Here is a 15526-nt window from a genome sequence, read left to right as displayed (position 1 = left end):
TTTGCCGCTGAGCTAAATCCCCAGCCCCCAGAAGCTTTGTTCTTAATAGCACCAAATAGGAAACTTCTCAAATTATCCTCCAGACAGTGAATGGTGAGGCAACCTGCTGTACCTTTATATCAGGTGTCTTAGACCATTTGGGCTGCTGTAATAAAATACCTTCAACTGAGAAATTTATAAGGAAGATAAATTTATTGCTCAAAAGTCAGGAAGCTGGGAAATTCAAGATCAAAGCACTGGCAGTGGGTGTCTGTTGAGGGTTGCTCTTTGCTTTATAAGTGGGACCTTTTGCAGCACCCTCACCTGGAAGAAGGGTAGAAACAAATACTCTTAGGCTTCTTTTACAAGGATACTAAGTGCTTTTATGAGGGTAGAGCTTTCATACTCTACTCATTTCCCAAGTTTCTATCTCAATACCTGTAGAAGGAATTAGGTTTCAACATATAAATGTTGGGGGAATGTAATATTCAGACCACAGCATCATGGACACACAGCACAGGGGTAAACTCCAAGGAAATGGTGAGAAAAAGCCAGTATCAAGAAATATAATACCTTATGACCCCATTTATGCATCATCTATGAACTGACACAATTAGAGAACAGATTAGTAGTTGGCAAGGGTTCAGGATGAGAAGAGGGATAGATGTGACTACAAAAGGGGATCAAGAGGGGATTTTGAGGTGATGGCACAGTTTAGCATCTTGAGAAGTGGTAGTGTTGTAAAGGGACATGTGATAAAATTGTTTCTGTGCTACTACTACGCACACCCATGGTGAAATCTAAAGCTCTAGGGATTATGATAATGTTAATTTCTTGGTTTTGATATGGTTTTATAGTTACACATAATGTTAACATGGGGAAGTATATTAACTTTCCATTACTGTAGCACAATACCTGAGATAATCAACGTAAGAAGAGGTTTATTTTGGATTACAGTTTTGGAGGTTTCAGTCCATGGTTGGTTGGCTCCATTGCTTTCTGGGTTAGTGGTGAGGTATTACATTGTGGTGGGAGTATGTGGGAAAGGTTCCCCTTATCTAAGGGCCTGGAAATGAAAGAAAGGAAGGAAAAGATCTGTGTCCCAACATCCCCTTTGGGAGTATATTTTTAGTGACCTAAAATCTCCTTCTAGGATGCTTTTTTTAAAGATTTTCATCACCTTCCAATAGAGCTGAGGATCAAGCCTTTTATACATGGGCCTTTGAGAGACATTCCAAACTCTAGGGAGGCTGGGTATACATTTATTTGTGCTTTCCTTTTTTTTTTTTTGTTTTTTGTTTTTTTTTCTCCAGTACCAGGAACTGAACTCATGACTTTGCGCTTGCCAGTCAGGCACTTTCCGCTGAGCTAAATCCTCAGCCCCTGTGCTTTCCTTTTAATCCATAATTATTTAAACATAAAATGTTAAAATATGGTTGCTGAATCCCTTCACCACAGTTTTGGATTCAGTAGATCTTCATTGGGGTCTGAACATTTGCATTTCTGATTTTTTTGGTGATGCTGCTTCTTATGTTGAGAACCCCTGCTTTTGGTATTGTGGGAACTGTGATTACTAAAATAAGAGTTTCTATTGTCGAAGAGCTCAATATATGGCCAAAAGGTAAAATACAGATGCTTAAAACAAGATAGTTCTAATAAAGTTTCAATGTGGCATAGATTGAAAGTAAGGAATCAAGTAGATCTGTAGACATTTGAGATGGGTATAAAAGAATGAGGTGAAGTAGAACGTGTACAAGGCAGGAAAGGTCATTTTGGACAAAGACACTGCATGGACAAAGGCAAGAGGGAGAAAAAAAATACCATTAGACTATTTAGGGAACAAAATTTAGAACAAGTAATGGAGTGGAGGAAAAATGTAGGTGGTAATCACTAATCAGAAGCAAAAGCTTGTAATCCATATTAGACAGGGTCATGCATGCCAGGCTGAGAACTTTGTACCCAGTGTTAAAAGTAATGAAGACCAGTTGAAGCTTCCTAAAAATGTAATTGGAATTATGCTATAACATTTGAAGCTGTTTTATTAATAGAGACTAAAAATACAAAACTGTGAATTTTTTCAGGTTTAAGTATAGTGTGGGGAACAAGAACCCATAAACATTGGTTCTCATTTACCACCTACTAGTTGTGGAACTGTGCACACACCACTTAACTTCTTTGAACTCATTAGATTCTTCATATTCAATGCCTCATAAAGTGGGAGAAGTAATGTCTGTATTAAGAGTTATCATTAAGTTTATAAAAGATAATGATGGCAAAGTGCTTATTTCTGTACCTTCACAAGTGATAGCTGTTATTATTATGGTTATTAAGAATCTAATGCAGTTATTCAGCCTGAAGAATTAAATACAGTTATTTCTACCTTAGTGGTATGGTATGAACGTCTTTCCTAAAACAACCAAGATATACAGACAGAGTTCCAGTGCAACCAAGGTTATTTCTAAAGTTTAATAGGATGATTTTCTGATCAATGATCAGATGAGAATGTAGAAAAGATGCCGCAACACTAGCAAGTGGCTAAGTAAGCCTGGGCCGTCCATCTCTCAAGCACTGAGCGTCTTCAATTATTCAGCCAACCACATGAACCCAGTTCCTATAATCTGTAAGCCACTACACTAGGAGAATTATGTACAAAAAATATAAGAGGAACACTTGCACATCATAGACTTAATATAGGCTAGACTCAACTATCCATGTGTAAAGAAATGAACAATGCTAGAGAGAAATGGCAACAAAACACCAGAAATTAAAGTATCAAAGTTTTTGAGGTGAACTAGTAGAATGAATTACTTTCTGGACACCTTTGTCTTGTATAGGTGCACTTGAAAACCTCTGCTAATTTCCACCTAGGGTATTAACTCACCACGTCAGGAATGTTCTTTCTTCTCAGCTGCCCTACAAAGACCCTCACAGTTAATAAGAACCTTGATTTCCCTCTGCATTTGTGATTGCACAGATCTCTCCTCACTCGCTGTTGAAGTCTTTCATGTAGCTCATGCTTGTCTGCAGTTCTCTGTGCAATCCGAACATCTGCATCTTCCATGGCCCTTCAGTCCATTGGGATCCAACTAGCACAGCACTGGCCATAGGATTTAGAGGACCATAAACTCGCCAGCCATCCTCTGTTCCAGATAAGACACCTGGAGAACACTTGACCTTGAACAGTGTAAAAAAGCTCTATGTTAGTCACTAGAGCTTGTTTTCTGTCTCGTCTATGTGACAGTTTCAACTATAAGAACAATAAATTCTGTGTAAATATCATCACAGATGTAAACAGCACATTACTCCTGAGTTGTGTGCAGCCTTTCAGAATTGGCTTTTAGTGGAGACAAGATTGAATTCCTTTCACTACAGAGACTGGTAGGATGAAGACCCCTAATAAGGGAATGATAGATGCTGGCTGAATTGAATTCAATTATCTTGTCTTAGATAAATCCTATCACTGAAAGAGAGTATAGTTAATTCTTAGACAACAAGAAGTATTGCTTGTAAGTTCTTATTGACATATCTGAGCAGAGTGAGTTAAAATATCTACTTGCTGACACAATTAATGATTTGTCTTATTTTATTTCATCTTCTCATTCAGACTACCAGCTAATTCTAGGCAGAGCTAAATTCAGAGAACCGTGTCTTCATTTTCTCCTCCCTATGACCTGATAGTCTCCACTTGGTTGGGGTCCAGTAGACTTTCCTCCTTCCCTCATTTCTATCTTGGACCTGTTCTGCCTGCACAATTTTCTAAGCTCCAGGAATCTCAAGACTTTTCCTTCATCAAAATTTGCACACATACAGGTCTGAAGCCCCATTCTCCGGAGGCCATTCTTACTAGTTCCTCAAAACTGGCTAATAAGATAAGTAGTAGACACACTATTTGTTTACTAAAACCAAATCCAGGCTAATGTGTTCTTGAGAAAAAGGTTAAAACCTCCATCCTTTTTCTCTCCCCAGTAATTCAGGGACATTCAGTTATTATGTCCTCTAGGTGACGTCTTTGCCTCAACTTAAAGAAGTGATTTTTATAATGTGACTTTCAAGCCAGAAAGAAGGAAAGGTGGTGATCTTTTCAAAGAAAAGGAAATGCAAAGGGAGAGAGCTAGTATTTGAGTGTCTGTTCTAGGCCAGGCATCTTGCTGCAAGCTTTGTACACATGCTTTCATTAACTCCTCACGCTAACCTTGTGAAATAGGTCTTGCAATTATCCTGATTTTATATATGAGGAAACTGAGATGCAAGGGAGGTTAAATAACTTCTTCAAAGTAAGATAGAGCAAGTAGTAAACCTGGAGTCCACATTCCTTCTGTGTCCTACAGCTGAACTACTTTCCAGGCTTCAGAGTGACCTCTGTTACAGTAATAAATACAGATCACAGTAGTCCTTCTTTATCCAGTAATCAGGATTTCTCAGCACATAGGGGACTCCCCCTCATCTGTCTTCAGGTGGTGCATAGCTGCGTGTTGTGGTGACATTGCCTTGCATGTGGAAGGGTGGGGGAGGCAGAGGTGGAGAATCCACTGAGACCCCTGCTCTGTATGGGCTCGAAGGGACATGAACCGTGCCTGTATATTGTTGTGGAGACATTTAAGACAAGCTAAAAGAAAGGCATTGGCTGGCTTTACTAGAAATCCACTGTCACTGAGCAAAAGGTTGCCTTTTATCCAAAAGGAGGTGATGCCATGGCTAGTAGGGTGTAGGAAAGGGTTCATGAACCTGGGCACTGTGAGAACTTCACCAAGGACACCTGGGATGCACAAAGTCTCACTGTAGAGCCTCCCTCTGGAAATGATGCCTGGTCCCTTCTGTCCTGGATAATGCAGAGGATCTCAGAAAAGTGGGCTTCTCCCCTCTCTCCACCCACCCCTCATCCCTTCAAGGGGTCATTGGTATAGGGGTACCTGGGATGGGGAGCAGGGAGCAGATAAGGGAAGAGAGGGAACAAGTGAGTCCACTTCCTTAGCCCCATGTCACTCTCCATCTGCCTGGCTATGGAAGTACTGAGGACAGTACTGTAATACCAAGTGACAAAAAGCCATAGAACAGGGCAGAGATGCCACTACTCCAGAGCTACGTTTTGTTCTTCTTGTTCCCTCTGCTCCATTTTCTCCAAACAGGTGGACAAGGCATGGGTCTGGGAAGCAAACTGACAGCATTATTATAAATAAAATTAGAGACAATTACATGGAAAAAAATCTAAGAGTGTTTTTAGCACTGCACGCCAATTGAAGGTAATGCAACGCTATCAGTGTCAGGGTTCTGAGGTGGGTTGATGCAGTTTCTAGGCATTGTCTGTGACTGGTGTCTCCATGTCTCCTCCTCAGTGCCGTGGCTTTCTCTTCTCCCCACCTGGAGCGGCCACTTGTCTGCTCTCCAAATGCTCCATGGATGACCGTCCTCCTGGCTTCCTGCCTGGATTCTCCTCCTTTAACCAATCCCATAATTTCTGCTCATCACAGATATTCTGAATCTGCCGTGTCCTTCTGTGCAGCCCTTGTGTATCCAGTCTCCTCCTAGTTTGCTTGGTTCATCATTATCTATACTGCAGTTGTGTCAGTATTTGTTTTGGAAGGGCGTGAATCTCCAAATACTGGTGGTGCCCAAATTCAGGTAAAGGTTGCAAACTACACTGTCCAGTTATTTAGGGATTCCCAGTCTCTGTCTTCTGTCTTCTGTCTTTGTCTCTCTGTTTCTGTCTTTGTCTCTCTGTCTCTGTCCCTGTCTCTGTCTCTGTCTCTGTCTCTGTCTCTCTATCTCTCTTATATTTCCAATCCTTTTGCTCTTCCATCCTGGAGCCTCAGCAGAATCTGACCTAAGCAGTCACTATTACTGAGCACCAGCAGTTTTCACCTGTGAAACTGCTATCATTCACATAAAATTAAACGTGTTTTGGAGCATGTGTCAGTGTGAGTAAGCAAGTGTGACAGAGTCAGTGTACCAGGAAAATAAAGGGACGTGTTTATCATCTACTTATATCACATCCTGAACTTCTCCCCCCAGAAGATAACTACCTTCCTGCAAGCAACAAACATTGCTGGAAGGTTCTACTAGCTCCTTAGTTCAGTTTTGTTCTTAAGATTAAACTCATTGAAGATTTTTTTGAGTGTTCTGACAGGGAGAAGAGGGCCTCCAGGATCTTAACATGCTTGTGAAGAGATTCCTGGGAATGGCCGAAGTGTTGGTGGGGCTGAACTTCATTCCAGGGCAGTGTCCTAGAATGGGGACTGTAACTCAGAGGCTTAAGAGCTTTTATTGGGGAGAAACAGGGTCCTGGGGTATGAGGAAATCCTTTGAGTTGCAAGACTGAGCAGCTCCAATAACCAGAGTGGACCAGCTACTGGAGACAGCACCCAGATCCATACTTTCACCATGCAATAATGATCATGGTGGTAGTGATAAGTATTTACTGCACAATTAAGCACCAGACTTTATTCTGAGAACTTCATATATTAATAATTTTAGCACACAAAAACCCTTATGAGGTAGTTAACTCTAATTATCTCTGTTTTTCATCAGAAAGGTTAAGTAAGTTATCCAATGTCTCATACTTATAAGTGAAAGAACAAGGAAACAAATCCTGGGGTCCTCATTCTGAGCCTTCAGGGAACGTCATTTGTGCCCTTTCTAAATGATACCAGGAGACCCTGGAGTGATCCTGGTTGGAGGTGGCAGTGAGTGGTAAAAACCCCAACCCTGTCATGACTGACAATGAATTTCCCACCACCTGGAAGGACGAAGTTGAGTTTCATTTACATTCTTAGAAAGGAAATAAAGAAATGTGATTTTTTTTGTATTCCTTGTTTGTGGGCCAAGCTTCAAACCTTTTTCACATCTGAAATAATGGATTTTCTAAATATTAGCATTACCACCAACAAATACAAGGGGGAAATTGACTTCAGACCACATAATTAATTGAATGTTGTATATTTTGTTCTCTCAGCAGGTCTGAGTGCCTACTGACTCCCTCTAGCTGTGGCTCTCTATAGACTTCGCTCCACGGAGACCCAGCAGGGCACACACAGCTACAGGGTAAAGGAGCTATGCTTTAAAAGGTGGCTGCCATGGTAACCTCATGAACAAGGACCAGCAATTCTTAGGTGGGTGGGCTTTTATGGACACACACACAAATGCATATTCACTGATTAAACAACTTCCTGGTGTTTCTTATATTTGAAGTCTATCATTACACTAAAACAAAACCAAACAAAAATAACTTCTGAGGAAAAATTTCTTCCTATTTATCACCAGCTGAGACCAGTATATCTCAAATGAAAGTGAAAGAAGAGGGATAAGTGAGACACTCCAGGACGCTATGATTTCAAGCTCATTGTTAGCTGTGGGATAAACTGCCTTGGAGAGCTGGCAACTCCAGGAGCTGCACAAGTTTGCAGTCACATGGGTTTTTTTTTTTTTTTGGTAGTTCTTTGAATAAGTTGACTTTTTCTTACCTCTGGATCTTTGCACATGCTGTGTCCTTTGTCCAAAAAGTGCTTGCTCCCCTTTTCTCATGGCTGTCACTCTCTCATCCTTCATGCTCTAGGTAATCTTCCTGACTACTCTTTCTAAAAACAGATCTATTCTCCCTATTCTACTTCTTAGCAAGCTTTATAACACTATGTCTTTAATACTGCTATTATAATCCTTAATGATTCATGTGCTTACTTCTTAATCACATTACTTGTTGATAGTATTTGATCTGCCCCTGCCAACCACCCTGCCATAACATAAGCTCCACGAGATTAGAGAAGTGTTTATTTTGTTCACCCCAGGACTCACAGAATAATTTGTACAAAAATGTCATCAGTTAGCATTTGTTGAATAACACAAAAATTGAATTTCCAAGAGTCAAACTTAGATGCACAATAGTAGCTCCCTTTTCCTCCATTTAGCAGTGCTGCCCTTGAAAATGTTCCTCTGGAGTTACAGTCACTTCTTCCTTAATATAAATCTTTTCACATTAATATCTTGATTGGGCGAGGTCCTAGGCTTCTGCTTGTCGAGTGTTCTGTTTGTTCGTTGTCATCTCAGTTCACCACCACAACTTGTGCCATTCACTCTACCATTCACACGCTTTTGCTATTCACCCTAATCTCTCCCACCTTCTGTTATTTTCCTTCTTAGCAATGGCTCTTGTCATTACCACTGACATGACTCGTTTAAATTTCCATAGCAAATGAGTTTCAATTAAAGGAAATAATGCAATTTAACAAAAATAAGCTATGCATCTATAAAAGAAAAGCAAGAGATAGAATTTAGCATAATTTTGTATCAGTAGCTCATCATAATGATTTTTTAAAAAATGCGTGTATTAGTTTGTTAACTATACTTCAGTTGTAAGACTTCACAAATCTACTTCATAAGGAGCAACTTTTGGAAGTTTTTGTAGAAGAAATACCTATATTCATATAATATTCTCCAAGGAAATCAGAGTACCTAAATTCTTTGCATCAACTTGTATATGAGAAATATGCTTTATTATCATACTACTAGTTGGAGACCAAGCCACTAAAATTAGGGAGAGAATTCTTATTAGGAATTCTATGATTTTTCTCAGAAGAGATTGAAAGCTTCACCGCTAGATTCCTGAGATTAAAATTGGCAGAGGAAAGACCAGCAGCAAAATACAGACTCTCTTGAGTTAGAAATGAGACATGTGGAAAACAACTTGGTGAAGAAAAGTAAATCTTGGGAACTTGAGAAGGACCTGACAAGAAAACTAGAAATTATAGAGAAAGCAGATACTAACTAAAAAGATCTCCATTCAAGCAACAAAATCTTTCCACTATAATTGACCCATACTCTCAGGACACAAAAACAAAGAAACAAAGGAAAAATAAACAATACAAACATGGCAAGACAGGCAAGAACAACAACAACATGCTTCCAAAAACATTTACTCCCTCTAAGCTTACCCAAGGGGCACTGATATAGAGAAAATCAAAAGCCAAACAGCTGAACTGTATGAAATGATAAAGGAGGAAACAAAGAAGATGATAAGGTGTGTAGTGAGTTCAAATATGACACAACTAAACAAATAATGGACTTAATAAACAATAATTAGTGAGTTTATAGAAGACACCAATCAAAGACCAACTGAACTAAACAAAATGATACAAAACATGAACAACGAGTTTGGCAGAAAATTGGACTCCACAAAAATGTACCAAACAGAAATCCAGGTAATAAAACTTCTGCTGAAAGCAGAAGTGATCGATGTGAGGAGTGTCAGAACTAGACGCGAGGGCTGATGCAGGTAGCAATATACTCCGAGATAGCTTGAAAACAACCAGAGAACATGAAAAATGGATACAACACCTGATAGGTGATATAAAAAAGACTAATCCAAGATTAATTGGAATTAGTGACAAATCAAAAGACAGCACAAATGGTATAAAAATCTGCTTAGAGAGATAATAGCAGAAAACACTCTAAGCATGGAGAAAGAATTCAACATAAATAAGAGACATATTAGAATCTCAAACAGCCATGAACAGAAAAGAACTTCTCCATGATGCACCATAATCAAAATCCCACAGTCCAACAGAAGGACAGTATTTATTGTTAGAGAAACTCAACGAATCACTTATCAAGGGGAACCTAGGAATTATTGCAGACTTCTGAATACAAACATTAAAGGCCAAGAAACATTGGGGTGAAGTGTTTCAAGCCCCAAAAGAAAACAATTTCCAACCCAGACTGATATATCAGGTGAATCTATCTTTCATAATTGTTGAGGAAATAAGGTATTTCCATGACAAAGAGCACCTAAGGAAATTCATGACCACAAACCCAATTCAACAAAAACAAAATTCTCAAGAATATTCTAGAAAAAGACAATGAACTCAGAGATGCCCAGAAGCCCAGTGGAATGAATATACTAGGTAGGGTGAGCAGTTAAGCAGGAGGACAGAGAAGGCATCAGCAACAGGTAAAGGATGAAGTAATGGAAATAATACTGAGCAGTAATAAATAACTCATTATTAATGGTCTTCACTCCCCACTCAAAAAGCACAGATTGGCAGATGGTACCAAAAACAAAAACCCAATGGTATACTGTTTATAAGAAACATATTTAACCCAAAAAGAAATTCAGAGGCTAAAAACTAAAGGAAGGAAAAATCATATTGTGTGCCACAGGAGCTTGAAAACAATAGGAGGAATTGTCCTGTTTTTGGCCAAAATAGACTTTGAGTGATCAGAAGAGGCAAAGAAGGTCACTACATGTTGATTAAGAGAACAGTTCTGAGGAAGAGATAATAATTATACATATAAATATGCACAGAACATGGGCACACCCAATTTTATAAAACAAACACAACTGGATATAAAAGATCAGACAAACATCAGCACAATTATAGTGGGAGACTCAATATCCCACCATGACAAATAGATCAACTAGACAAAAAAAAAAAAGTCAACCAGGACATGTCAGAATTGAACCAAGCCATTAAACAAATGGATTTAATAAACACTGGGTGTTCCACTCTACAACAGAATACGCATTTTCCGATAGTACACAGAACTTACTCCAAAATAGACCACACTCAAGCCCATAATGCATGCTTAAGTTAAAACAAAAGAATCAAAATTATCCCATTATGAAATCATAGCAAAATGAAACTAGAAACCAATGACAAAAAAAATCACAAATTTTGCACACACATAGAAATTTAAAAATATTCCTGAATAATCAATGGGTCATAGATGAAACCAAAAATAAAATTAGGCATTTGTGAGAATCAATGATAATATCAGTGCAGCATACCAGAACCTATGGGACACAGTGAAAACAGTCCTAAGAAGGAAGTTTATAGATATGAATGCCCACATCAGATGAACAGCAATCCCAAATAAATACCCTAATAATTCTTGTCAGTATTCTAGAAAAATAAGACCTGTGCAAATCCAAAGTTAGTGCAAGGAAGAAAATTCTAAAGATCAGAGAAGAAAATGAAATTGAGACTGCAAATACAACTAATGGGTTAAACAGCTGGTTCCTTGAAGGAATAAGCAAAATAGGAAAACGGTTAGCTAGTCTTAACAAAAAAAAAAAAAAAAAAAAAAAGGAAAGAAGAAACACATTTCAATGCAATGAGAAATAAAAAATGGCAATATCCAACAGATACCAATGAAATACAGAAAAGTATTATTAACTACTTTGAAAACCTGTACTCTAATAAATTGGAGAATCCAGAATAGATGGATATATTTCCAGATACATATGAATTACTAAAACTGAATCATAAAGCTATAGACAACCCAAGTTATCCAAAAGTAAGCAATGAAATGGAGGCAGTATTTAAAAAGCCTACCAATTAAGAAAAGAACAGGACCCAATGGATTCACCCCTGAATTCTACAGAAACTTCCTGAGTGATCTATTGCCAATACTCCTTGAACTTTAATAAAATTAGGTAAAAATTACTGCCAAATCATTTCTGGAAGCTAGCATTACTTGGATCCCAAAACCAGGCAAAGACCCAATCAAAAAAGAACTATGGGTCAGTCTCTTTAAAGAAAATAAAAATCCTCAAAAAGATACTAGCAGAAAGAATACAACAAAATATCAAAAAGAGCACACATAATGACCAAGTAGGTTTCATTCCAAAGATGCAAGAATGGTTCAATCTGTGCAAATCAGTAAATAGAAAACATCATAAAAATGGAAGCAAGGACAAACACCACATGAGCATCTCAATAGGCACAGAAAGAGCATTTGACAAAATTGTTCCTCCATTGTGATAAAAATATAGTCAGGAAGAAAATCACTAGAGAAGGATCTTATATCAATGTGATAAAAGCTTTTATGGCAAACATGTTGCCAATATCATATTAAACAGGGAAAGGTTGAAAGCTTTCCCTTTAAGATCAGGAGCAAGACAAGGATTCCACTATCACCACACCTGTATCATATAGTACTTGAAATATTAGCCCCAGCAATCAGGCAAGAGAAATAAATAAAGGGGATATAGGTAGGAAAGGAACAAATCAGCTATACTTGTTTGTAGATGACATGATCCTTTACATAGAAGACTCCTCAAAATTCCACAAAATATTCTTAGAATCAATAAACAAATTCAGCAACATAGCAGGATACAGAATCAACACACAAAAATCAATAGCATTGCTGCACACCAAGAATGATCCCACAGAAAAAGAAATTAGGAAAACAACACCACAATAGCTTCAAGAAGAATTAAATAGTAGCAATTAACCTAACAAAAGAAGGGAAAGACTTCTGTGGAGAAAACTACAGTACTATGAAAAAAGGGATTAAAGAGGATGTCAGAAATGAAAAGATGCGCCCTGTTCTTGGGTAGGGAGAACCAGTATTGTCAAAATGACCATACTTCCAAAGCTGATGCAGAGATTTAATGTAATCCCAATAAAAAGACCAACAGCATTCCTCATTGAACTAGGAAAAACAATTGCAAAATTCATATGGAAATAGAAGAGAACCAAGAATAGAGGAAGCAATCCTTGGCAATAAGAACAAAGCCTGAAGCGTCACAATCCTGGATTTCAAGTTATATTGCAAAGCAATAGTGAGGAAAGCAGCATGGTACTTGCACAAAGATAGATATGTGGACTAATAAAATAGAAGGGAGGATGAAGAAATAACCCAGGCACATTCAGTCATCTGATCTTTGACAAAGGGGCCAATCACACACACTGGAGGAAAGACGGTGTCTTTCACAAATGGTGCTGGAAAAACTAGCTACCCACTAAAATAAAAGAGTCAAACAAAACATGAGCAAATATAATGAATAGAAACTTCTCAGAAGTACAAATGGCCAATAAATACAACTCCCCTCAACCCAGCTACTCTTCTCTTCGGTATATTCCTGAAAGGGTTAAAGGCATCATGCATATTACAATCATACATATATACCCAGGGTTATAGCAGCACAACTCTTAATATCTAAATCTTGGAACTGGCCTATATACCCATCAAAAGATAAATATATATCAAAATTATGGTATTTATTTATATACAGTGGAGTACTACTCTGTTATAAAGAAGGATAAGTTGAGTCATTTGTAGGCAAATGAAGCCAATTTGAGAACATAATATCAAGCGAAATAAAACAAACACAAGCTTAAATACCACATAGTTTCTTTTAGATAAGAAACCCAAAGTATAAATAAATTAAAAAGTAAAAGAAAAGATATATATTTGGAAACAGGGAGATACAGCTTTTGCAAATGGAAAAAGGACCAAGAATTGGAGGTGGGGGAGTTCAAGGGGATGTAAAAAGTTAAAGTGTGTTACATACATGTCCCAACTCCCCACGATAAATGTACTCATTGTATAGTCCAAACATGTACTAATAGAAATGAAAAAGGAAAAGCTAAAATCTCCATCGCTAAATGTCCTTCCTCTTCAGCTATGAATTTGGGACTTTTGAACTTTAATCAAAAGGGAAAAAGTCTTCGCCTAGGATCACAATCCCTAGGATTTTGCCTACCTCCTGATTGATGCCAAAGTATTTCTCTTTTTGCGTCTGAACTGAAATCGTGTTATCTGACTGCTACCTAGGTTTTGAACTTTCTGCTTCCCCCGATTTAAGAATAGAACAGTCCTCAAATATCCCCTCTTAGTGGGCAGCCCTTCTGTGCATCAGATGCTGGGTTTGCGTTATGTGGTAGGGGAGCAGGTGGGAGGAGCAGCTGGTATGAGAAGTGAGCAGCCTGAAACAGTGTAATTGAAAGAGTGTGAGTTTGTGCTTGTGTGAGTGTGTGTGTGAACGTGTGTGAAAAAAGAAAGTGCCATCACATAAAAATTTGCTCAAGAAATTGCAAACCCTAAAGTATGCTCTCTAGCCCAAACAGGACGGTTAATATGCCGGGTAAAGAGTCAGTGGGACCCTACGCATCATGAAAATTTGAGTAGCAGAATTTTGAATGAATATACAAAGCTGTTTACAGTGAATTTCAATGACACATTGTATTGTTACTTTTGTAGTTGTTTCTTTGGGCTACACTTCCGTTTAAAGCTGTAATTTATTGCAAGAATATTTTTGTGTTCCTATTCTCCATCAACTCCTGTCATAAGCTCTGGAAATAATAGGCAGTAAAACAAAGAATCTGCTCTCATGGAATTTACTAATTGTCTTTAAGCGATAGCCCTGGGACTCTTTTGGAATTGCTGTAACCATTGCTTTTATTATAAAATAAAACACTGTACCTTCATTGCATCTCAGTGATTAATACATTATTGGAACATTTGATCTGTTGCATCAACAAATTTTACAGAGCTCTCTAATTTAAATATTTCAACTTTTTATCTGGAATGTCACCCAAGTCTGAAAGCCATATCTTTCTCAAACATTTATGTTATCCCAGGTGAGACAGTCCATTGGAGATTATAAACTATAGTTTTTGTGTTTTTGTATTTTATGAGCTTTTACTTTTTGCTTTACTTCACTTAAACCCAATGAGATAATTAATTTGAACAGGCATTATAGGAGCATGTTCATTTGTGAGTTGATAAAATTAAAATCTAAGACTCAAAGAATGAGAGAAAACAATCATGAAATTCATATCTAGAAGTAAAATCTAAGTCTCCTGTCAGTGTACTTTCCGTCGATATAATAGAATACCTAAGAATTGGTGACTTATAACAAGCAGACATTTGTTGGCTCATTATTCTGGTGGCTAGAAAAACAGAGAGCATCTTGTGAAGGCTTTCCCACTGTGTTATCCTGGGGCAGAAGGGCAAGAGACTTGAGACCAAGAAGCAGCCAAACTGACGTTTTTCTGGGCCTTCACACTGAGCTACATCGCCAGCCGTTTTGCATTTTGAGGTACATTCTTGCTAAGAGACTAAGTTGCTCACACTGTTCTCTTGCGTGTAGTTCTCCTGCTTCAGCCTCTCAGATTGCTAGGCCGATAGATGTGAGCCACCATGTTCAGTTCCAAACTCATTTTTTATAACAGCGGACTCCTGTGATAACTAACCCACTCCAAGTAGAAGATGCTACCTCTCAGCTTTAAGTTGTATTTCTTATTATGAATACAGCTGAGCATATTTTATACATGTAAGAGTTATTCATATTTTTAAGTGGCATAAAAAGCACAAATTTATTATGTTACAGTTCTGGAGGTCAGAAGTCTCCTTTCGTTTCTTTTTGTATAAGCCATCTGCGTGTAATCACTGCCAGCTTCGCTATTGGGTCATTGGTTTACCAATAACCCAGTAGGGCTAGTGGAATTTAACTCTAGTCTAATGTAAAACATATTGAAAATATTTTGACCATTTTGCTCTTTTCTTTTAATCTTTTAATGCTTTTGCTTTCATACCGAGTTTTTCTGTAGCTGAATTTTTCAACTTTCAATTTTATATTCCTTAGATTTTGTGTTATATTTAAAAAGACTTCCCTATTTTAACATTATGAAAATAATTGTCTCACATTTTCTTTTCATATTTTTGTAGCTTTGCTTTTAACATTTAAATATTTAAGACATCTGGAGTTTATTTAGTTTAAAATATGATGCTAGGACAAAGAGAACTATGTTGATTAGGCTCATTTCCGGTT

The sequence above is a fragment of the Chinchilla lanigera genome, unplaced genomic scaffold, assembly GCF_000276665.1.
Source record: "Chinchilla lanigera isolate Chin_1 unplaced genomic scaffold, ChiLan1.0 scaffold00070, whole genome shotgun sequence".
NCBI lineage: Eukaryota > Metazoa > Chordata > Mammalia > Rodentia > Chinchillidae > Chinchilla > Chinchilla lanigera.
Note: the sequence above shows the minus strand (reverse complement) of the source record.